The 24,141-nt window shown below is 49.1% G+C and overlaps 3 long non-coding RNA genes across 11 annotated transcripts in view; 2 read left to right on the top strand and 1 right to left on the bottom strand.

Annotated features, from left to right (window-relative positions):
- Positions 1-24,141, top strand: part of LOC108409146 (uncharacterized) — a 162,402-nt gene that overhangs the window by 4,563 nt on the left and 133,698 nt on the right. For all 9 annotated transcript variants that reach the window (XR_012125762.1, XR_012125760.1, XR_012125763.1 and 6 more), the window contains exon 3: positions 22,932-23,239. This is a non-coding gene — a long non-coding RNA (uncharacterized lncRNA). The remainder of the gene's footprint in view (positions 1-22,931; positions 23,240-24,141) is intronic.
- Positions 4,224-6,209, top strand: LOC140846553 (uncharacterized). Its single transcript, XR_012125764.1, has 2 exons — positions 4,224-5,261; positions 5,442-6,209. It is a non-coding gene; the product is annotated as an uncharacterized lncRNA (long non-coding RNA).
- Positions 6,767-10,501, bottom strand: LOC118970739 (uncharacterized). Its single transcript, XR_005058820.2, has 3 exons — positions 9,146-10,501; positions 7,701-8,891; positions 6,767-7,617 (listed from the first exon to the last, which is right to left on the bottom strand). It is a non-coding gene; the product is annotated as an uncharacterized lncRNA (long non-coding RNA).

Raw genomic sequence — 24,141 nt, 5'->3', positions numbered from 1 at the left:
GAGAGCAAATGCAGCCGAAATCAGTCTTTTTGTGACATGATCTCAGAAGTGACTTCGGCTGTGCTCTGTTTGTCAGAAGTGAGTCCCTGGGCCTGGCCCACACTCAGGTGGAGGGAAGACTGTGGAAAGTAGGAGGCAGGTGTGGGGGTGGTGGTGGTGGGGCAAGTTCAAGGCCGCCTACCACACCCATTTGCAAAATAGCAAATTAATTTAGGAAGCAGTTAGTTTCCACTGAAATGTCATTTCCACCTTGAAGAGACAAGTATAAGTATTTATTTTTCTGGAACTATCTGCCGGTCCTGGCAGCCCCTAGTTGTCACGGAAAGGTCAGATGACTCGGGGAACTTGTCGTTTGCAAAGGAAAAGTGTGTAAGTCATCTTTTAGCTGGACAACTTTTTAAACTATGTTGACACAAAATAACTGGCAAATGGGTATGAGTGTAAACTTTTTTTCACCTAGCTGAAAAGAATACCAAGTGTGCACTTCATAAAGGACTGAATTTTGAAATGTTACATGGAGACAGACAAGTGTACAGTACCAACCACATGTTCAGTATTAGTTCACTTTCTTTCCATTTATATCCTCTTTAGTTTTGTTAAAGATTAAGAATACATAAAAATGGAAGTGCTACTACTGTTTTCTGCATCCCATAGGCCATCTAGGGCACCCCTGGGGTGCACGCACACTCCCCTGGGGACCTAGCTGTAGGCCAAGGATTTGTAACTGAGGATTTATTATTTATGGGTGATTTACTTTCAAGGAGTGAAAATAGCGAAGATCTTATCAGATGTCCCAAAATGTAGAACCCCTGTTCTAGGTCATGGGTAGCCACTAAAGAATGTTAAGGAGGAGAACATGAAGAGATCAGCATTCTGACCAGGCAGTGGGCTGGTGGGGGGCCTGGGGAGGGTGAGCTTGGGGGTGCCGAGGAGTAGTTGCTCCCTCCAGGGGCAGAAGGGAACCAGGGACTGGACAGAAGCCACGACGAGCGTGGGCTCATACAGGCAGCGTGAGAAGAAATCCTCCTCCAGAGGAAATCAGAACTCAGATCTAAAGACATTTCAGTTCTCTTCCTTTTTTTAAAAAAAAGTTGTCTCTTTATGTACTTATTACCACCATTATTAATTTGTTTTTTTTCCTGGAGATTCAAGCTATGGGAGAGCAAGATATTCAGAAATATGGGTAATCAATATTTGTAGCAATCAGGTCATGCAGGAACGGAGGGGTGTCTGGGAGGAGAGGTGTGGGGCGGAGCACCACGTGAATTTGCAGTCTGATCAAATGTTTGTGGCCTAGAAAATACAATCGGTTTGGGTTTTGCTGCCATGCCTTCTTTAAGAAGGGCGAGGTTCTTTCAGGATTTCCCCCCCTTTCTCTAGATTTGTAATTCATTTCTAGTGACAGCATTGCGTCGGTTTCACCTGGGCTGGTGGTGGCTTGCGCCGGGATCTTCCCTCTCACATGGTGAAGCCTGGCGCTTCCTGCCTCCCCAGCCTCACCCACACTTGCTTATTTAACTGGTCCCTGAGCATTACCCCCGGCACCCAGGTCAGCCCAACGTGTCCTCTTGGGGGGGGGGCGGTATTCCTGGGGTCCAGGCGGGGTGGGGAGAGGCAGCTGGCCTTCAGCCAGCCTGGCTGAGTCCTTGCTCAGCCCGGCCGCCCAGGCCAGACCTGCCAGCCGCCCTCATGGACGGGGGCCTCCTGCCGCCTCTGTGGTCCCAGGTCTCTCCTGGTCAGGCTGCCTCCCCGAGTCTGGGCTGGGCAAGGTTGGCAGCCCCTCCAGTTCTGTGGCCGCTTTCCTCGGTGGGAGGCTGGGCAGGCAGGTGGGCAGGGAGGTGAGCAGGGGTGTGGATGGGGGGCTGGACGGGACTGGGCCGGGGTGCTGCCCAGAGAGGTGAGCTGGGGCTGGGCAGGCAGGCAGGCAGGTAGGCAGGACCCACCCCTCTGAGCAGCAGTGCCCGCAGGGTCCTGCCTACTGTCCTCTGTGAGATGTCCTTGGCAAGCAGGGTTTATTTTGGCTGCCAGGGGTTATAAACCCATGTCTTGAACTGCAAACATGTCAGCCTTGCTGGTGTTAGACCTGGACAGCTGGGCTCTTGGCACATGTGGGACGGTGTCTGGGGGGCCTGAAGGAATCTCACCTCCTTTGCATCTTTCTTGGGCAAAGGGCTCTTAGGTTGGCATAGGGGTCTGCTTGCAATCTTTTGCAGTGACTGTTGAGGCTAATGTACTGTGTATTTCACTGAATTTTATATTTGAGAAACTATTTACAGGTCTACAAATACAGGTTTCTTTCTTTCTTTTCTAATTTGAGGTATAGGTTTAAGAGATTCTTCATGTGATCCATCTGATCCCTTGAGCAAAACCCCACGACTGCCACCTGGAGTCGGACAGGCCGGCTCACGGCCTCGTTAAGGCGTCATCTGTGTAACTGGGGACGTCCCTTCTCTTCCCTAAGCCCCTGTTTTCTCCTTTATAACAACCTCGGCTCTATCACACGGTGGGATTCCTCAGTCAGGGCAATTAGAAATGATGACTGAAGACCCAGAATCGTGCCTGTCACATAAATGAACTTGTTAAAGGAAAATTACTATTTTACTGTACAAATTGTCACCCATGCAGCCTGCAGGGCCTTTGTGGAGAAATGAATCAAGGTTTGTTGACACAGACACGTGTGTGAGTCTTATGACCCAGCTGAGTCAGCAAGTATTTATAAAGTGCCCGCTGACAGCGCCGTGTGGCTGTATGAAGCATCATCATCCAAAAAGCAAAATCACCAGCTTTCTACACATTAAATACTTGTAATCACATGTGGCAAGACATGTTAACAAAAACATTTACAAAAACAGTTCAAAAAACTGCAGGTAGGTCTTGAGTCCACGAGCTCCTCTCGTTCTGGGAGTTGAAGGTGAGTTCCGCCATCACCCCGAGGTCTCCACCTTTCCGGGGTCTGAATGAGGCCAGGCGTCCACTTCTGGGCTCTGAAGGCATTGTTTTGGCCCTGGGTTTGGGACATTGACTTCCCCACTGGTGATAAATGTAAATAGAAAGCTGATTCATAGCCTGATTGATGCAGATGAGCCTGTGGGGGAGGCGTGTGCCGCATACTCACGCGTGCCTTCTGACGGAGTTTTTCAGCTCTCGGGTTCGCTTTGATCACGTGGGCACCGAGGTGCTGTGGGGAAGTCTCCGAATCTCCTCCCTTTTGCTCTCTGCTGCGGGCCCCTCCCTGCCGTCTCCCAGCGGCTCTGCTCTGTCTTGTCCACCCTGAATCCGCCCATCACCCCATCTCCCTTGAGAGCGCTTCCTTAAAGCCTTGCTGAACAGGTGCCTGTCTTTAAATAGCCCCAGTTGCCTTTGTGTCTCCATGTCTGTCACTCTGTTCACATATTCATCTGTGTCCTCTGGAGAGCTCACGAGGGTTGGGATTTGTGTCGCTTTTCATGTCATGTTCCACATTATTAAGGGTTAAATGAATTTTGGGGACGATAGGTGAAGAGTGTGTTGGGAAAGCTCTCAACGCACTTATTTTGTTTTTTCATTTAGCAGTTCTGGGCTAGTCTGGTATCTTACCATGGACCAAATGCAAGGCTCTGAGTTTTTTCTTGAGGAATGTGCCCAAGTTTGGACCTAGTGGGTGAGTCACAGACTCTAGGGAATTTCAAAGGCATGGTTTATGGAGAAAGGAGGCTTGAAAGAGAGAGAGAGAGAGAGAGGGAGGGAGGGAGGGAGGGAGGGAGTGTGAGGAGCCCGCTGAGTGAGGCCTCGAGGGCCCCGTGTGACTGGACAGCTTCCCCACCTGTGTGCAGGAGGCAGGGGGTGAGCCCCACCATCTGTCTGATGGAGGATGATGAGAAATGGACCGTAGGTGCTTCTCCCACTTGGTCCAATTTGGTTGGCAGATGTAGTACGTGCTACCATTGTCTGGGCTGCTTTTAAAAAAGAAATGCATTCAGTCCCACGGAACCCTCTGAGGAGCGCTCGGTTTCATGCACGAGGGAGCAGAAGCCCAAGACCACACGCTGAAGGGCGGGGCAGGCTGGCCCGGGGTGTGCAGGCCTGAAGCCTGTGCTGAGGCTCCTCCTCACCTACTCCCTGCTCATTTTCACTCCTGAGCTTTTCTCCCACTGGGAGGAGAGGAGCCTAATGTTTTCTGGCTCACGGGAATTTGCCTTCTGCTCCGGGCCTTGCCTGCTGGTAGGTTCTCAGTGTGTCTTTGCTGAGTGAAGGGGTGAGCCCTCTGCGGTGTGAATTGAACGAGCAGTGTGGGTCTGGGGGCGCCTGGTTGGGGGTGGGCAGGAGGCCTCTCTGACCAGCTCCACGATCTTGGGCGAGGTGCCGTGAAACATGCTGGCTCGTGTGGTTTATGGTGAATTGCCCGTTTTTCTGCGCCGTTTTCCCCATTTGATAAGGAGATACAGTGACATTTGCCTCCTTAATGTATTTGCTGTTTCCTCAAAGTTTTGCTGAGGATGAAAATTTAGTAGTAATATGAGCTTAAAGATTATAAGAAGTACATAAATACCATTTCATGGAAGGTCACCTATAACATCTTTCTCAACCAGGGAAATACTGAGTCATGGTGGCATTTAACGTTCTGCCCTAACTACAGGTGTTTTAATATCAGGAAACTCTTAGTGTTGTAGCAGCTGAAGAAAGGTATGAAGAAAGTCACAGATTATTCAGACATAATACACAATTACAAGGCCACATAATCATTGAATTCACTGACAGTTCTGAAGTTGAAATAATTCTTAGTCATGAAATTATTCTTGTTCTATATTATACATCCTGTTAGTGAAGGGCTCGATGTCAGAGAGATGAAGACCGTTCATTATTATAAGTGCTGTAAAGGGCTGACTTGGAGTCTGATGGCCTTGCCCACGTTGTGTTCCTTTCCTGCGAGTCTGCTCACCCCAGAGAAGGGCACAGGGTAGAGTGTCATTCAGGGGTGACACAGGGCAGTTCATGTGCGTGGCCAGGTACAGGGCAAACAGCAGCTCCAGGCTGAGTGCCTGGCTCCCTGTTATTCATCAGCATCGAGAGGAAGATGTGAGCAGGTGTGATGGGAAGAAAGCAAGCGGAGAGCCCTTGAGTCACTAGCATAAGGCCACACAGGGCATGTGGCAAGGGCGGACTAAGAGCCCTGGGCTCCTGAGCTGCTCTGCGGGTACCTGTTTACCACAGCCTGACATCGGTCCCGGTTTCCCTGGGAGCTGGCACCCTTCTCGTGGATTCGCAAGGTGAAGACAGAACAGGTAGAGCTCTCCCCTCGCTCGGGGGCTGTGCTGGGAGAACTGCACTCCTGGCATTACGTGCAGGAATACAGCGGTCAACACGCGGAACGGGTGACGGTGTTTGCACGGGGGGCAAGGGTGAGGGGAACCAGGAAGAGAATTTCAGGGTGGCAGAAAAGGATTTTCTCTCTTCTTTCAAAGGTGCCTCATTTGGCAGAAGCCCGTTTCCTCCCAGCAAATTCTAGGGTCAGCGGGATTCGTGGGGGGCTTGCTTCGGGCGTCTGCTTTGGAGATCTTGGAGGGCTGCTCTTCCTCAGGGTCTTCAGGCCCCGTGTTCTTGCTGTGATTCAGTCTTTCTTCCTCTCCTGCTGCCCTTCACTCGGGGCCTGCACCCAGCCCTGGCTGAGCTTTGGACGACGGGCCTGTCGGGACACCGTCTCCTGACCCGGGGGACGTCCTGACCCCTTCGGTGAGGACAGCTAGTCCAGAAGCCTGTTCAGCTGCCCACGTTGCTCAGCAATCAGGGTCACTCTGTCATCAGCCAAATACTGAAACAGGTGGAACCTGCCACCAGTAATGTGAGCCAGTGAAAGAAAGTGATTCAGTCGAGTCGGGTGGGAGAGAAGCCTCCTGGTGACTTGCAGCAGGGGCCCTCGGGCGGCTCTGCTCCTAAAGAACATGCCGTTCCCGTGTCATGACTGTGGTGGGTTCAGAACAGCTGGACACCTGGCCGTAGCCTCCTGGCACAGAGCCACCTGCCCCTCGGGGCCCGCCCGCAGGAGCGACTCCCACACCCCTCGGGGAGCTCTGACTGGCTGACCTTGCCGTGGGGCCGGCAAGGTTTCAAAGAAGCTGGTGCTGAGCACACTCGTTTCCCACCTTTTCTCCTGCCACTTGTCTCACTGGTCTGTTAACAGGAATTTGCATGTTGCTCAATGAATGCATCCAAAATACAAAAATACACATGGTTCTCAGCCTTGCTTTTCTGTCTCTTGCTGCTGGGTCAGGTGATCCAATCCCCCAAACCCTTCTGGGGGTCTGCCCAGGGGTCAGCCTTTCCCGCCCTGCCTGCCTAAATTTACATAAAGGCAGGAGAACCTAGTGGGAACACCTCACTGTGTTAAAGGAAGACGTGAGCTCTAGGCTAAGTGTCACAAGTTAACAGCTATGTGACTCCTAGTACCTCCAGTTTTAGTCTTATGTGATAGAGGTAAGATGCTTGTCACATGCCCACGTAACAGGGATGCTATGAAAATGGATAAATCGATGCATGCCAGCCCCAGGGTCCCTTTGAAGTAAATCCTACTTGAAGTCAGCAATTGAGGTTATTGTTATAATAATGTACATGGATGTAAATGCTCAGCAAGTCTTAATTACATAAACACAGGGAAGTGGAAGAGGTGTGTTTTTATGCTAAAAAGAATAAATGGCCACCGCCTTCCTCTCTTTCTTTTCTTATTTTCAAGTTGTGTATGCGTTAACATTTTTTAATTGTCCAACTCTGTCTTGTGAAGATTTTGCTAACTGGTAAGTTTAGACTATCTAGTGAAAAACCATATCCTCTTCTTCTTGATGTTTTATGACTTTTAAGGATTTTGGCCTAAATGCTGAAGAACAAAGTCAATTGTTCAATCAGAAAGGCAGAAAGTAAATATTTAGCTTAGGCATTTGAAGTATCCACTTTCACAGTCACAATACTTCCTTGCAAATGTTTGAGCAAGAGTCATGATGTGGCTCTTTGAACAGCATGGGAAGTGAAGATAAAACCCTGACCGTAGGCTTCCTTCCTCGGTTCTGGGTGGGAGCTCATTGAGGTTCCCTTACGATTGGCTGGGGGCTTTATTCGTTCTTAAAGTGACTTCATACAATGTACTTTTGGAAAATATCAGTTGCATTTTGATAGAGACATGGCTACAGCGGGTCAGGTGGGCGATGACTCTTGCGAAGTGAGACCGTGCTGCCCTTTTATTCCTCTTTGGGTTCATTTATTACCAGGTTCTCCAAATCAGTTCGAACTTCATAACTTTATTAGTCATTCACTTTCTGGAACTTTTGATCATTGATTCCTTTATTAGGCAACCCATTCACTCACTCATACACTGGCCATCAAATATTCAGTGACCTAATAACAGGTGCCAGCCACGTTCCAGGTGCATTTATATCTCCTAAAGGCATGGGTTTAGGCACATATATTTTGCATTTGCAAACATTTGTTTTAAAGCACATCCTGAGTTCTAGAAAGATGTGAAAACACCTGAGGATGGTACTTTTAGAAGAGGCCACGGAGGCGGCCTCAGCGGAGGTGATGCTCTAGTCACGGAGCCTGTGCCGTGCTGTGTCCAGAACCATGTCCCTCATCTCAAAGAGTCTGTGAAAACTGAAGTAAAGTCATGTGAAGTGATTACATCTCAATAACCACATCAAAAAAAGAGTACAGAATAATTGTTTTTGTAATTGTACCAAGTGATGAATTTAAGACGTGGCCTCTGGGGTGGGTCTGAGCCTGCTGCTTGCCGGCCGTGCGGCCTCGGGCGGACACTTCTGCTCCGTGCCTTGGCTTCGTCCTCTGTAAACTGAGGAGAGTGATTATGAGGAATAAATCAAATAATAAATATAAATAATTTAGAATGTTTCCTGTACACGATAAACACAATAAATATTAGCTATTATTATTTGTCTGTCACAATATTCCCACTGTTCCCCATGAGAGAGGGGAAGGCTGGCAAAACAGCAGATTAAATTAAGATAGAATTTTTTTTTAATTAAAGGAAATCAGCAACTCGAACTTCATGTAACTGAAGTGTCCTGTCCTATGAAATTGATGAATTTCTCACATCGTATCACGCACCTCATTGCAGTGCTCAAGTTACCGAGTGCCAGAAACAATTCCCCATAGAGAACAGAGCCATTCAAGAATAACCAATTCTTTGGGTTCAGTTCGTACTTAGCGAGCATCTTGTGTGTGTGAGTTTAGTGCCCGGAGGTGGGGGAAGGCAGGTGGTTCACAAAGGGGACCCGTGAGTGGTTCTGTAAATCCAGGAAAAGGAAATCCTGGGGCAAAATACCTCTAAAAGCTAAAATCAGTCAAAGGGAGAAATGAAGTTTAAAACCTGTTTATTGCTTACAAACTGTAGTCCAGGGCTGTCTCTCTCCCCTGCTCCAGAGGAAGCAACCAAGCCAGGCCCTCCCCTTAAACTCTCAGGTTCAGACATGCCCTCAGTTGTGCAGGTAATTAATTACCCACTGACACGGAGATGACCTCTCCACCCCTGAGGATACGCAGATGCACTAAAGCCAGGCGAGATATTCTGGAAATGTTACAATTTTACCCACAGGTTCTCCCACCCAAAGGTGTGCAGTCTTGTGAGTCAGGCAAGTCAGATACGGAAGGAAGGGTCAACAGCAAAACCTGATGGGAAAAGTCGGGAATGTGATGTGATCACCGCTCCAGGGCTGACAGAGGCGGTGTGCGTGGAGCCTTCTGGAAAGTCCCGTGCGTGGGGTGAGCAGTGCCCCAGCAGAGGCGGACGAGGCTGTGGTAGTGATGAGCAGCTTAGGAGACAGGTGATGATGTCAGCCAAGAAAGCTGGAATCATTTCAGGTCTTTTACATCTTTGAGCTCAGACTTGATGTTTTTGAGAGACACGTGGCCTAGAAAAAAAAATGCATGGGCTTCGAATTAAAACAGGGCTCCCATCTGAGTCCTGCACGGACAGCTACGCAATCCTATTGATATATTCAACCTCCCCAGGTCCCCGTTTCCTCCCCTGTGAAGTGAGCGTCACTCTTGCCCTGCCAACCAGGTGGCCGTGTGGCTCCAGGGCAGCTGGGCTTGGCTGACCGCAGGCCAAGCCTATTCCGCAAGTGTAGGGCTTTGCAGCAGGATCTGGTTTGAAAGGGCCTACCGTTTTTGAGAAGCCCCCACTTGAAAAACACGTGCAGCTAAGTGGCGTACAGAGCCAGCTTCCCCTTGTCTAGCAGTTTTCCCATCAAATGCTTCTGGGTTCATGGCAGTTCTTTCATAAGCCACTTCCCTTTGAAATCCTGAGCTGTCTCGATGCGGAAACTGGCCATTGGGGCAGTGGTGAACGAGCCAGTTTATTAAAATTGTCGCCTGCTCTTTGGAGAATGTGGGTCTCTTCTGGTTTTTTGTCAAAGGCTGCAACCCCGTGCAGTGACAGAAACTTGACCTTAAATGCTTTTCATTGGCTGCAACTCACTGCTCTGTGATTCTAGCTTGCAAACTAAGCTCTTCTAAATATATCACCCATGACATCTCCGGCTTGTCATGCTTTCAATTTCTCACTTCTTGGGTTATTTGAAGATGTTTATATTTACCTAATCCCTCAAGCAGCCCCAAGGGAGGGCAGGCTGCCACCAGGCTGCACACGGCCCTCATCTCTCGTTGGCCGGAAGGGATCCAATTCACTTCCCTTTGATTTTTTCAACCAAGTCACTGCATTTTTGACCCAGTCACACATCCCCCTTTGTTACAGTCTTGTTTGAGTCATTGCTGCTGTGAATGCCCAAACGCTGGGCTGGTCTCATGTGCCTGTTTTCCTTTTTCTGCTCATGGGAAGTCTCATGCCTTGGCCCGGTCTGTCCCCCACAGAGTGTAGAGTCTAATGGAAACAGCCTCAGGTTCCGTGACTGTGGATACAGTGGGTGCAGCTGGTATTCCACACAGCGGGGTGGGGGGTTGGATGAGGGAAGGAGGAAGCCATCAGTATAAAATTGCAGCGTATGTTTAAGAACAAAAACCAAACGCTTCCTTTTTCCTGTTCCTTGACACTGGGAATCTTGCAGCTCAGGGTCAAAACATGCCTCCTCCTGAAGACTTGGGTCCAAACCCTTGCTTCACAGCCCTCTTCTCCTTTCCAGGACACTTTGCGGCCAGAGCAGAGGGTTGACCAGCGTAGGTTAGGCATCCTTGCTGTTGAAGGAGGACCTTGATGGAAAGATTGAAGCTTGAATGGAAGTGTGCCGGGGCGTCCGGCCCCCGCTCCTTGCTATGCCCACCTCCTGGCCCTTGTTTTCCTGCTCTGATTTGCAGGGCTGTCCCACCAACCTCACTGCCCCCTGGCCCAGTGGGATCCGGAGCCCAGTGGGCACCTTTGCCCATCACAGCCCTTCTCAGAGGGGGCGGCTGGGCCGGCCTGTCCACATGCGTAGGCTGCAGCGGGCATGAAGTTTTGGGGCTTGCACGAGTTCCTGTCGCAGAGTTTGGGGAGTGAATCCATAGCCGCCTGAACTGAAATGCTTCCTCCTATGCTACCCACAGAAGAAAGTTACCTGAGTGTGACCCCAGCCTGCAGGGTGAGGACAGCACTGCTCCAGGGACCACGGCGATAGTGAATGCACCTCGGCTCCACCCGCCGGGCCTGCCGCACAGCTCACCTTCGCCTCAGTTTCATCTTACAGCACACGGAGAGCCGCCTGTGATGGGGGAACAGGGAGCTCCCCGAAGCAAGCACAGTCCTAGTAGCGTCTCCGCAGGGACTGTGGTCTGTTGGCATTCGTGTCGTGCACTCTGCCTCCTGAGGCTGCCGGTCAAGCTGCATTTGCGTGACTCCTAATTCCAGTAGAGCTTCCACCTTCCCCAGGAGAGCAAGAGCTCAAGGAAGGAGAGAGGCTTGGTGTGCTCGCCCTTGTGCTGCGGCGAAGCGTGGAGAGCCTGCAGGCCCAGGCTGGAGGCCACGTTCTGGGCTCGGTGCTGCCCCTCAGCTGCCACCGGGTGACCCCAGCCTCTCTGAGCTGCAGCTTCTTTACCTGCAGAACAGGGGCAATAGTGTGCAGTCCCGCACTGAGAGGTTGCAAGAATTAGAAGAGAGTCACAAATGTACCTGAAAGGATTGATGGTGCCAGGCGCAGAGGCTGCTGTTACCATTTACAAAATGCAGCAGGCTGCCCACTGCACAGTCAGCGTGCCCCAAGTGCCACCTTGCTGATGGGCTGGTGAAGAGACTCCACGGGGCCCCCAAATAAAGGTGCGGATGGCACTTGGATAAGAGATAATGAACACTGAGTGGAATTTAGGGTCCTGTTTATGGGGGACCCCCTGGAAGGTGGGGCGGTGGGGCAGTGGGGCAGTGGCAGGAATCACTGCGCAGCCCAGCTCAGCACGTACTTCAGCACTTACCATCGCCACCCTTACTATGTGAGGGAAGGGTGGCCGCCCGCCCTCAGACTGGGCCCTTCCGTCTTGGCCAGAGATGTCCTCTCCCCGCTCCCCATGCACTGCCCCCCAGTCCCACGGTCCTCCCGGCTCACCAAGCGCCTGTTTGAGTCTCAGCCGAGGTGGGACTGCTTCCCGGAGGCCTTGGCTGGCCTCCGCAGGGCCCCCACCTCCCCCGTTTGGTGCCCCAGGGTTCCTGACCATATGGTCCATTCTGGGTGCAGCCCGCTGTCCACTGGCTATGCTTATCTGTAATTCCTGGTCTCTGGCACAATAAATCCTACAAATATGTTTCGCAAAAGCTACAAACCTAGAAAGTGGCAGAGGGAGAAGCAGCCTCTAGGGGACATTGTCCTTGCTCTCAGTGAGGTCACACACCACTGGGGCCAGGCGGGGAGAACATGAGGACACAGCCCCGGACACTGACATGCAGGGGAAATCAGGCAGGCCCATAATGCCTGGTTAGAGAACCGTCCTGTCATGCAGCGTGTCAGCTCCACACCTCAGTGTTCAATTCAGAGGGGAATTTGGGGATAAAAACTGAATGGGAGATTCAACACCAAAGAAAACAACAGTAAGGACTGATGAAATGTATTCTCAGACCTGTCTTCTAAGAGCCCTTCCTTGCCTATTAATTGATGGCTTAGTGTCTAGGGGAGGCAAGCCCAGCCCAGCAAGCCCACCCCATCACTTCTGGAAGCCCTTAAGTGAACTTGAATGAGTCCTCAAGAGTTACAGCAACGTCCAGGACGTAAGATATATTACTGCCTGCTGGGCCCAGCGTCTTTTAAGGAATTCTGCAGACCCAGTGCCAGGCCGTGACAGGAGACTTGCTCTAAAACAAACGTCAGCCAGGTTACAATATCAGACATGTTTCTAGGTTTGCCGGGAGCTCTGTGCCAGCGCCTCATGGAGGCCCTGCCTTCCTGAAGGGTGCCGTGTCAGGGGGTGGCCTGCCTGTAAGCCTTTCTGCTTTAGTAGGAAATTTAAAGAACAAGAGGAGAATCCTTGTTGGTTTTTGACTCTGTGCTTATAAGGCCTTTCATATGCCAAAGGACTTGATATCTTCCAGATAAGATGTGAACTGTAGTGCAAAGATGTGTCTATCAAATGTGAAGCCATGCCGGGACCTTGTATGAGTGTACAGTTTTGTCATTTTAGCAAAAGATGTTAGATTTTGTCCTTATGAATGAAACGCCTGATTTTTCTTCTTTCTCACCTGGAGGAAACTAGAAAAAGCAGAGCAATTTTTGCTTTGGCGTTGGATGTATTTTTGGCGTATTTTCTGACATGGGAGCATTTTCCAGGCCCCTGTGCAGAGAGGAAGGCCCTGAGATCAGCAGGAGCAAGCTTCCCGCATCGCCTTTGGCCCCAGCCAGGCATGCACGCCGGGCAGGCGTCCCAACGCGGACAGGTGGGCAACGTGTCTGCCTCACACAGTCGGTGTCTGAAATGTGAATTTAGGCCGCCTTTGTACGCACGTATCTCGGAAAGGAAGCTGGCTTGAGCCACAGACCTGGGCTCTTGGTTCGAATGCCTCTTAGACTTGAACAAATTAACTCAGGAACAGGAACTTAGACCCAAAAGATTTTGGGGCATCGTCTGTCCCACCCGCTCGACTTACAAATGAAGAAACGGGTCTGGAGGAGCGAAGTGTTCTGCCTGACATCTGCAGTGAGCTGGGGGTGTGGGGGGCGGCCAGCCCTGACCTTGAGCTGGGAGCCCCGGGCCTCGCCAGCCACACTGTCCTGCCTATGGCGAGAGCTGTGCAGATTTGTTGTAATAGACTCGTTTTTTGTCTGTCTACTTAATTTTATGTTCTAAGCAAAAAAACTGCGTTAGAGCCACAGGGGAGGGTTGCACAGTGGCCCAGACAGAGTGGCCGCCTCAGGGTTCAGATATGGTGCCAAACACCAGGGCTCAGAGGGACCAGCACCGGCCTGGACTAGGGATGGGCACGTCACTTGGGCCCCCGTCTGCGCCCTCTCACAGTTGCCTTTGTGTGGCTGGGGTGGTGCGTGGCCCCCGTGGCCCCCAGGCTGTCCAGGTGCCTTCTCAGTCACGTGACCAGTGAGGCTCTGTTCCCGGAGGTGTCAGCACAGTGACACGTGGGATCTCCAAATTGAATGCCCCTGTGTGGCAGTGCTGTGACCCAGAGGCAGGGAGGCATCCTGTGTGCCCCCACCGAGGGTCGCCTCCGGCCGCCCAGATGCTGAGTGTCCCGAGGCACATAGACTGCTTTTCTCCGGTTTCTGTACTTCAGGTATAAGTGAAATAAGAGGCTATGCATGTGTCTGTGTCTGCGTTATCCAAGGACTGTTTCAATGCTGGCTTAGACCCACCAGAAGTGGGATTCCAAACTGGGGCACCCTCCGTGGAGGAAAAGTGCCCCATGTGTGTTGCAGTCTCGTTTTCATGATGGAAAGCTGGTGTCCATAGGGCAGCTGGATACAGGGAGGTGAGGGTGTGATTGAGTTGAGACTTGCCCTTATTGCAAGAGTATAGTCAAGGTTTTTGTATCTTAAATGATTCATTTTACACTAAATTTTAATTTTTACTAGCCCAATTGGTGGAAATAACACAACATTGAGGAAAGTGAAAAATAAAACTCTCTTGTGTGTTCCCCTTGAATTTATCATTTCTAAACAAATTTTTGGTTTTAGGGTATGTTCAGAAGAGAGTAATGCATTTTCTACAAAATAATCCAAATAAATAGAAGCTCCTGAGTAAAGGTTCCAGATGATTCTGCGTTGGTTACCTTTGTGTCCCTCTGTCTAAATGTCTGGCACTTGGCAGACACTTGGCAAATGAGGGCTGTTAGGAGAAATGACCAGGCGAGCTGAAACATGATGGGCAAGCTGCTGCTACTCTCGCATTCTGGAGAGGATGCCCCCCAGGGAAGGGCAGCAGTGAGAGCCTTGGGCGCTCTTGTAGACGCTGAAAGGTGGTGTTTGAAGTGGCTTCACCTCTGGGGTCTGGAGTGGGCAGCCTGCTAGCCCACCCCTCGGGGCCTTTCCCCCTGCTGCTGTGGCAGAGCTCCTGAGGAGGAGCCGGGCACAGACACTGCCGGGAGTGTCAGACAGCATCTCATAGCATCCTGTGCAGCAACAAGACCAAGCTCTTGCCATGGGGCTGGCGTCAGAAGTGACGCGGCACCTGTCGGTGCTGCATTTGCAAAATCATTTCCGCCAGCTGGGGAATGATAACCAAGTAAGAAAAGGGGGCCCAGAGAGGAGATGCTGTCAGGGGAGTCTTAGGGTAGCAGGGTAATTTTGTGTTTTTCAGTTAATATATGCAAAATGTCTGTAGGTGCCTTCTGGGTGCTCAGTAACTGGTGTGAATTAAAAGCCTGATTCTGATTCATGTGATTAAATAAGAGGAAAGGAAAATGATATCATCTGTTGGTTTACAACTATGAAGGAAGCAAATATATATTATATAAGATTTTCTATGAACTGGGTCCAAAATTATCCAAGTTATTTAATGGCTGAGCAAGAAAGGCTTTAAAGCATAATTATGCTGTCCTGTACTTATGAGCGGGAAAAGTTGGTGAATTGCTTTTTGTGTGTGACCAGACCCTGGAAGGATTGAGGCGCTTTTCTGAGACTGTCCTCATGAGGTGCCTGCTGGGAGGCCACACCTCCTGGGGTAACTTGCCCGCCTCCATTTTGCTATCCCGTTTGGCCCTGCAGTCAAGGACTAGGATAGAATTCTCAGCATTACTCTTAAAAAGTGTTCATTATAAATACAAAGTTTGGCGTGCCCTGTTTTAGCTTCAGTGATGTCTGAGGTAATTATAGGACATTGCAAAACTGCAGGGTGGGGCCTCTGGGCAAATGCGAAGAAGGGTTGGTGTCTAAACTGAGTTGCCCAGCTCTGCCCCACATCACGGGATCACAGGGACACTAGCTCTGGTCCACTGCAGGTAAAAGGTCAACCACATTCCGACTTCCTTAGTCTTCAGTGTTTCCTGCGTGTCTAAAAATACCCTGGAGAAAGCAGGCTGGCCTCATGGGGTAACGCGGTCTCTTTTGTTCTGACAAGAGGCCAGACTGTTTGCTCAGCATCTACCAGTGGAGTATTAAAAGACATCAAGTCATTTAACAGCCCACAAACTGTTGGATTCAATTAAAACATAATTGCTGCATTTGGTGCCTATTAAGATGTTCTGGTTTTCTCTTCCTCTCTGATAACCGGACAGTTTCCATCCTCCCAACCCTTCTGTAATCCAGTGAAAAAAGGACAACAGAATAAGCGAGGTCTTTGAATTAGTATTTTTGAACTGTGATAACTTTTTGAAGTTTAATTCCTAAAGATGTCGTATATCTATGAGTTCGGTCAATAATTTTACCAATTTGATTCATCTACCAGATATTTACTGAGTACCTCTGATGCGTGATGCTTTCTTGAGCAAAGGCTTCCAAGCACATACTCCACTGAGGACAGACGTTCCTGAATCTTCAGTCCCCACGTTACAGACGTGCACACCCACGGCAGCCCAGCCAGGGAAAGTGAGCTAGCGGGTGACAGTCACCTGACTGGAGCTCCCGGAGGGTCAGACAGAGGTCCGCAGCCCTCCCCTCTCCAGTAGCCACATCTCTCTTGGGCTCCCGTGAGCTGGAATGACGTAAACTAGCTACAGGACCTAAGATGTTTTAAATAGGTTTCTTCAAAAGCAGGCAGTATTCTTCTGTTCTATATGGTCTCTAAAAAAATGCAGTTTATATTCTTTAAAAGAATACACAGAGAAACAGGAGACACAGTGGAAGAATAAGGCTGAAAAAATAAGTCAAAAATTTTGTTTCCAAAAATTTTCAACTTTTTGTTTATTAATAATTAATAGTTTATTAGAATTCTTAAGGAATCTCTTTCCAGCCTTAAAATCATACAAAGAAGATAAAAGGGGAAAACACGTAGGAAAACTGGGGAGTCTGATTCAGAGTTGCTGGGACAGCATGCCAAAAGGTAGGTGCCCCTTTACCCCTTAGCTTTGATATCCACAACAAATACCCTTAAATTTCAGATTTTTCAGTTTATTTTTTCCATATTTATGCTTCCTTTGTCTTTTCATCTGTAAAAGAATGTATGTCCATTCTCGTAATATAAAAAGCTTGTAAAGTATATAGAACAGGAAATGCCAGATCACACAGCATTCCCCCACGAAACCTCCTTCCAGCGCCTCCACCTGGGAAGTAGTCACTGTTCATCACTGGGTGGGGATCTTTCTCTGGATCTGAAAGTAGTGCTATTTCTATGATGCCACTGCATTTGGAGAAGTGAACACTGCATGCTCCCACTGCATTTCAGGGCCAAAGACCTGCAGATGGAAGACAGAATACAAAGCAAAAGTAACCCCATGTTGGAGTAAATAAAATCTCAGAATACTTGTTTCTGAGATGAGCCTTAGTGTTTTCTGAGTCTTCCGCGGACTGGACCGCACCCACCCTCAATTCATACGTTGAAGCCCTAACTCCTGATGTGGCTGTATTTGGGGAAGGGGACTCCGAGGAGGTTAAGGTTAAATGATGTTACATGAGTGGGGCCCTGATATGATAGGACTGGAGTTGTTATAAGAGATACCAGGCACTCTCTCTCCCTGCACAAGCACAAAGAGGAGATCATGTGAGTGCACAGTGGGGCGGCAGTCACTGATCAACCAGGATCGAGCTGTGTGGGTGCCCTGACCTTGGATGTCCACCTTCCAGAATTGTGAGAAAATAAACGTCTGCTTAAGCCGCCCAGTCTATGGCATTTCTGGAAGCCTGAGCTATCACACAGTCCAGAATTGTTTCTCCCCAGCGGAGGTGCATCCGGACGGAGCCTCCGTGAGCAGGTCGGGTGGTAGAGTGACACACAGGGGCTGAGTGCAGTTCCGGGAGGAGCAGATGTCAAATGAAGAAACCAGAATAAGTTAATTGAATGCCCTGGACAGGGTGTGCAGGAGGGAGAGGGCTGGTCCATGGGAGTGCTCCAAGATTGAGTGGCAGGTTCAGAAAGATAGGCGTTGTTAGGAAAGAGGCACTGGAAGGTATCCACCAAAGACACACTCCCATTTTCCAAAGGACTGTTGCCAAGATGGCCAGAATCCCCCTTCTTCTTGACTTGTCATCACAAAGACAGTGCACGATGCCAGAGTGAAATGGCCCCAGTCAACTCTAATATCTTAGCATGTGAAGAACAAAAACTATCTGTACCCAGGTCCTCTGCTCAACCCCAGAGCCCTGCTTTCCACTGGGAAGGAGCCTAGATGTCCTCCAGGCTGACCAGTCAGTTTCTGTGGAGCCCCGACCCCCAGCGAGGATGCGGGACCCAGCGCCCAGAGGGGCACCGAACCCTGCAGTGGGAGCCATGCGTCAGAGGAGTGGTACTGCCGTGTGTTTTACATCATTGATATTTTCCCATTAAAATAAGAAGAAGGTATTTCCATAGATAATTAAAAATCTGCTTTCCAGTTTAAAAAGTAGTGGTGTGGCACAAAATTGACAACACATACTGACACCTTGTCTAGGAATGAGGGACTCCGATTGACTTCCTGGAGAAACAAGTTTGTTTCTGTGCTTAAGATGAAAAATTACCATGTTAATGTAGCTTAAAAATAAATTAACATCCTTACTTTTTTCTTTTGAGAGGGCATCTCTCATATTTATTGATCAAATGGTTGTTAACAACAATAAAATTCTGTATAGGGGACTCAATGCACAATCATTAATCAACCCCAAGCCTAGTTCTCAACAGTCTCCAATCTTCTGAAGCATAACGAACACGTTCTTACATGGTGAACAGTGCAAGGGCAGTCATATCACAGAAACTTTCGGTTTTGATCACGCATCATGAATTATAAACAAGTCAAGGTATGATTATTCGTTTGATTTTTATACTTGATTTATATAGCATCCTTACTTTTGATATTCACTTGTATTGAAAAATCTTTTTTTTGAATTGTCATTTTGTACATAAAGCTCATCTTTTGTTTTTTATTAATTTGCAAAATGGTTTTGCATTTTTTAGCTTATTAAAAACTTGAGTTTTGTCTGCTCTAGAATTTTAATGTTTTCCAGGGCATTTATTTCCATTTTACTAATGCTGTTTCACTTACTTTTATTTTCCTTTGAATGACTCTTGTTATTTACCCCACTTGAAAGTCAATGATGTTAACTTAATTCTTGTCTCTGAATAACAAAGAGACTATATTCCTAAAAAAAAAACCTGGCAGAAATGAAACGTCTCATTAGGTTAACATTTTAACTCTCTTAAGTGCCTGCCTATCCTTCTTCTCATTTGATCCTCCGATTACCCATGAAGTTGGAGTTTATAATCATTATTTATCTCCACATGTCAAATGAAGAAACCAGAATAAGTTAATTGAATGACTGTTGAAGCTAGAATAGCTAATGATGACAAAATAAATCTGAAAAACTTCAGAATTAAAATATAATGCAGAAAGGCTACATTGGGAAGGCTGGCCAAAATTATAATAGCTGGGTTTTTTTTTTATTTTTTATTTTTTATCTAAAGGTATTCTCATCCAGGTCAAGGCCTCACCTTCTCCATGAAAACAACCCCCACATTTCCGGTTCCACCCTGACCTCTCCCTTGAGCTCCAGAGCTCACATCCAAGTGCTCACTTGAGGCTCTCCCCCTGGCATCGTGATTGGAACAGAACCCAACTTCAAGTCCCACCCTTACCCCCAGCACGTTCTTCCTGCAGAGTCACCCACGACAGAAAAGGCGACTTGCTTCTTCCAGTCGCTTCAGTTAAAAGTCTTGGTGCTATTACTGCCTCCCCCACCCACTTCCGACACCCTGCATCACACCCATCAGCTCTACCTTGGGACCTGTCCCGAATACGACCCTTTGCGCAGTAGGCTGGGACTCGGGGAGGCCGACCCAGAACACGCGGCATGTGGGAAGTTACTGGGGACTGCCTGTCTGTGTGGGGGCAGGAGGGTAGGGGCAGAGGGGACAGGTGGGCTGCAAGTCCGGGAAGGTCTCAGCCACTCCACAGGGAGGTCTGGGACCCTGATGACTGCAGGGGGGCCTCCGTGGGTACCAACTGGCTGCGGCAAGGGGCGAAGCCTGGGTGAGGCAGCTCTCAAGCTGAGGGCAGACAAAGACATGATTATTGCTGTGATAGTCTGGAATTGGGAGGCTTCTTTAGAAAGAGGGGTAAGAGATGCTTTTTGGGGGTGCTGACATTGAGTCCTGGGTGCCTGAGTGACCCACAGGATCCAGCCCCTCCGGGAGCTGCTGAGGGTGAGCTCGGTGGGTGGGAGGTGAGAGTGGCTGGAGGGTCCTGGGGGGTAAGGGGGCAGCGCAGACAGAACCACCCCCGGGCTGCTGTCCAAGTCGGCTCTGCGGAGGGTGGGGAGGGAAGCCGGGAAACACATTCTGTTAGCCGTTTCAGGAGGGCGCTGATCTGCGCTCAGTAGCCAGGAACCGGGCAGAGGCGGGGCGTTGGGGGGGGGGGGCGGGGCGGGAATAGGACCTACTCTGAGTCAGAGCTGGGGGTGGACCGGCAGGGGACCCAGGGAGAGCGGGGCACCGAGGCGGCTGAGTTCTGCGTCAGAGCAACAGGGGGAAGGGGGATTCGGCGGGAGGGCTGGAGACCTCACATGTAAATATATGCTAATAGTACATCACCATTAATATTTATTTTAATAAAAATAATATGTAATTTTTGCCATTTCAGGCATTGATGTCTCTATGGAACTTTAAAAATTTGGTGGACATTAGTTTGTATTAGATTTGTTTCTCCAGATACAGTGGCCAGTAAAAACAGAATCTTGCTGTTCACCTTCCGGTCTTACCTGTAGTAACTGCTTGACTTCCTTCTGCATTAACTGAGCGACTCTATGGAAAATGCATCCCAACAACCTGGATCAGTCCTATTAAACGTGCCAGACGTCCGCACATTCCCAGATCTGCCCTCCTCCCTATGGGGGCGGGGAGTGAACACGCCTTGTTTCCTGGTCTGGAGCAGAGTGTGGCCCATTTTGCTGCTGGAAAAGAGTTAACTCTGCTATTTCATCTGAGGAATCTCAGAACGAGAGGAGCAGTGATGCAAGCCACGGGAGGCGCCTCCTACGGGGCCATGCGCAGGTCCCCTTCCGTGGCACTGCCCCCCGCCTCTCTCTCCCCATCCCAGGAGGCGTTCAGCAGCTTGCTGAGGGGAGGTCGTAGGGCGGGAGTGCAGTTCTAAGGGCTCTGGGCCTTCTCCCAGGCTCCTTAGCAGATCCGACTGACTGGCACCACCTTTCCTGTCTGCCCTGGGGCCAGAGCTTCCTGGGGATGGCTCTCCAGCGTGCAGGGACTGTGGGAGTGTCTTTGAGAGCAGGTCACGCTGGGGCTCTGCACCCACTTTTCAGGGGGGTCAGAGGTGTGCCGTGAGCCATGCCCTGGGTCCTTGGCACTCTGCCGAATTCTCAATTGGATCTAAAATAACATTCACACCTCCGCAAAGTGATCTGACTAAAAGGGCCTTTATACATGGGTTTGTGTTCCAAGGTAGGCGGCCCAGTCCTTTCTGGCGCTTCAGAGAAGCCAGTGCCATGCCTGCTCCTGGTTGTGAGCCAGAGGTCTAGGGGGCACCTGGTGAGACACGGAGAGGGACGGCTGATGCATTACAGGGCATGTGGTAGCAGATCACATCTCGACTGCCCATCCATGAGACCAGCCAAAAGAAATGTTTTGGTCCTATAAGCAAACTAACTGGATTTCAGTTTCATGAAGGTTTCCATGCATCAGCAAAATATTAATTTCTTGCCAGTGGTAAACATTGAACAAAGTATGATCAAATGAAACTGAATGTTAAAACTTTTATGAGATTGCACATGATATCATTTAGATTTGTTGGGTCTGATGTTTTGTAGGGCTCTGTGTATCTATTTTGAAGGGCCATTCTTCCCTCTCTTCTATGTGCAGCATTGAGTTTCAGTCTGTCTGTTGCTTGTGAGTTGAGAAAGGTGGAATTGACAGAGGTGGAAGCTGGGTTCCGGCTTTCCGGCTCCTTTGCAGCCTTCATTCATCTCTGACATTCTTACTGCCATCTATTCAGTAGACATAACGACTCACTAAGGGTCAGAGCAATCAGGGGCAAAGATCAAAATTTCTCCTTTTCCAAAGCCACTTAGTCAGTCAACAAACAGTACCAAGGGCTCACCAAATGCTGAGGTCGGCCCTGGAGATGCAGAGACAAAAACCAGTGTGATTGTGCGACAGAGGTTGCTGTTCACACGAGGTTGTTCAGATGGTGGCAAGGGAGACAACAAGAGGGAACAGGGAATTTGTAATAACTGACTTTCAGTTAGTTTAAAAAAAAAACACATTCAAGGTTTGGAATTCAGCATCCCAACCATCATTAAGAATAAGGCACCAGACAGGCCTCTGCTTTAATAAGATCACCGATGGACGGCTCCCATGGGCTCCTGCAGGCAGAGGGTGGCTGTCTCCAGTAGGAAGAGATGGGCAGCAGGAGGGCATCCACACACAAGAGGAAAAGAGAAAAAAAAAAACTCTGCAGAGCAAGTATATGGTTGCAGTTTTGCATTGTTATGAAATTGTCCATATACAAAGGGCAAGGATATTTAAAGAAAGATTAATGATTGTTAGAGCCGGAAATGACCTTAGGCATCGTTGGACTTAGAGATTCTTAATTTGGGTCTGCATTAGAATCTCCTGGGGAGTTTGTGAAAAAACCACAGATGCATAGACGCTGCTCCCATGGCCATGACCCCTGCTCCCCAGGTGACCCCCACGTACACTACGGTTTGAGAAACACTTGTCTACTTTCCTGTATTACAGAGGAGGAGGCTGGCCTCCTGAGAGGTTAGTATGCTTGCCCAAGGCCTTATCAATTCCTTCCCCAGTTTAATCTTTATTGGCTGTATGCCCGGGTGAGAAAAAAATGCATTCACCCAAGAGATAATTTTTCCTTCTCTTTACACATTTTGAAGAACAAAAATGTGTATGCAAGTTAGGAAAAAAATTACTACGTATGTATTTGTGAGGATAGTTGCATAGCTACCTTCTATGCTATAAAACTGTGACAGATGAAACTATATATATTTTTTACTTTCTCACTTTTGCCTATAATTTTAAAAGATATTTTATGAACTGCTCTCACCAGAGCTGATGCAGTGTTAGACACAATAAACTCAGTCTCACCACAACCATTACATAGGTCAGCCAGGCTTTTACTTAAGATGAGACAATGAAAGTGTCATATCTGGTACAGTAAGATAAATTATTGGACTTCGAATAGAAACTGGAGAGTTCCTGACACTCATGCAAGTATATGGCTGCAGTTCTGCATTGTTATGAGACAATGTGCTGGGCCCATAGCTTCACCGTTCATACAAGATCTAGAGTCCAAGGGACTGGATTTTATTAAAGTAAGTTTGGATTTAAGTTCTACCTGTATTCTATTGCCTTTCTGGCAGTGAGTGACACCAGTGTTTAGCACATAGTCTACAGCATGTCCTTCAAACTCTCTTATCAAACAGAAGTTTGTTTTTTAGGAATGAGCCAGCTCTCCAGATGTTTGCAGCCCAGGCGATGGCCTCTCTAGTGGTGGAGATTTGGAGCCCAGCTGGCAGGGGAAACAGGTATTTCCTACTGTCGCTGTTCAGAAATGCTGGAGGAGACAGTGTAAGGAAAGAAACTGCTCACGTCTCAGGAACAGCCAGTCATGTTTCACGGCAGCGAACAGCGCCCCGAACCAGTCTTCAGGCTGATTCCGCTGGGAGGTTTACTCGGGAACCACGACCATCCCTCCTTTCTACACGACATGCCGGATTTCTCTGACGATTGGCCGCCCGCAAAGGGGGTGAGTACAGTCTTGGGAGAGAGGTTTTTATTAAACTCAAATTTAAACTCAGGGCCATTTTGGCTGCTTGAGAGGGGCCAGAGGAAATGTACCTTTAGGTTGACTCAGGGCAATTGGGGGATCTTTTTTCCTTTAATGTTTTTAATTTTTGTAATTATGTCAATACAAATGATTAAAAAATTAACTTGCAATTAAGATTGGAACTGAGCCAAGTCACAGGATAGTGGCTGGCGAGGAAGCTTGTGGCTCACGCCTCAGCACCTCGAGCTGTCCTGTCTGGTCCCCGGGTGGCAGGCTGTGCTTTCCGGGCCCACAGAACGTGAGGCTGCACGTCCAGACAGAGCCGGTGGTGAGAGAACATGGAGGAGGCCTTTGGGCCTCACCTCTCAGAGGGGATTCCGGCCAATCCCTGCTCAGATGCCCCACAGGGTCTCCGGTGTGGAGGCAGCTTTGTGCTCACGGAGCTGGTTGTGTCCGAGTTAGTTCGCTGGGCAGTGATTTTTTGACACGTTAGCGTCTGTTAGTGGCAGTTAGGAAGAACTAGAGGAAGTGGCTGTGGTGGCGATGGTGATGACAGGGATTAATCACTCACTGGTTATGTACTCTGATTGCCAGATTAATTGGCCATACCCAATCACTTGATCATTCACTTAACTGTGGACTATTTCCACCCGAAAGGCCTGTGAGTCTCTGGAGCTCAGCTTGTTCTCTGGTGAACGTCCAGAAGCTGTTGCCCCTCCACGCTGCCCGCTCAGTGAGGGGGCACCACCGATCCACCTGGCATTCCTCTTGCCCACCCCCACCCTGCACTTTCTATCAGGTGCCAAGTCCTGTCACTACACCTTCTGAATCTCTCTAGTCCATGTCCACTCCTCATGTCCTTGAGGGGCGTCTCCTTAATT

Source organism: Manis javanica, chromosome 15 (genome assembly GCF_040802235.1).
Source record: "Manis javanica isolate MJ-LG chromosome 15, MJ_LKY, whole genome shotgun sequence".
NCBI classification, from domain to species: domain Eukaryota; kingdom Metazoa; phylum Chordata; class Mammalia; order Pholidota; family Manidae; genus Manis; species Manis javanica.
The sequence above is the reverse complement of the archived record's forward strand: the minus strand, read 5'-3'. Positions and strand labels throughout refer to the sequence as shown.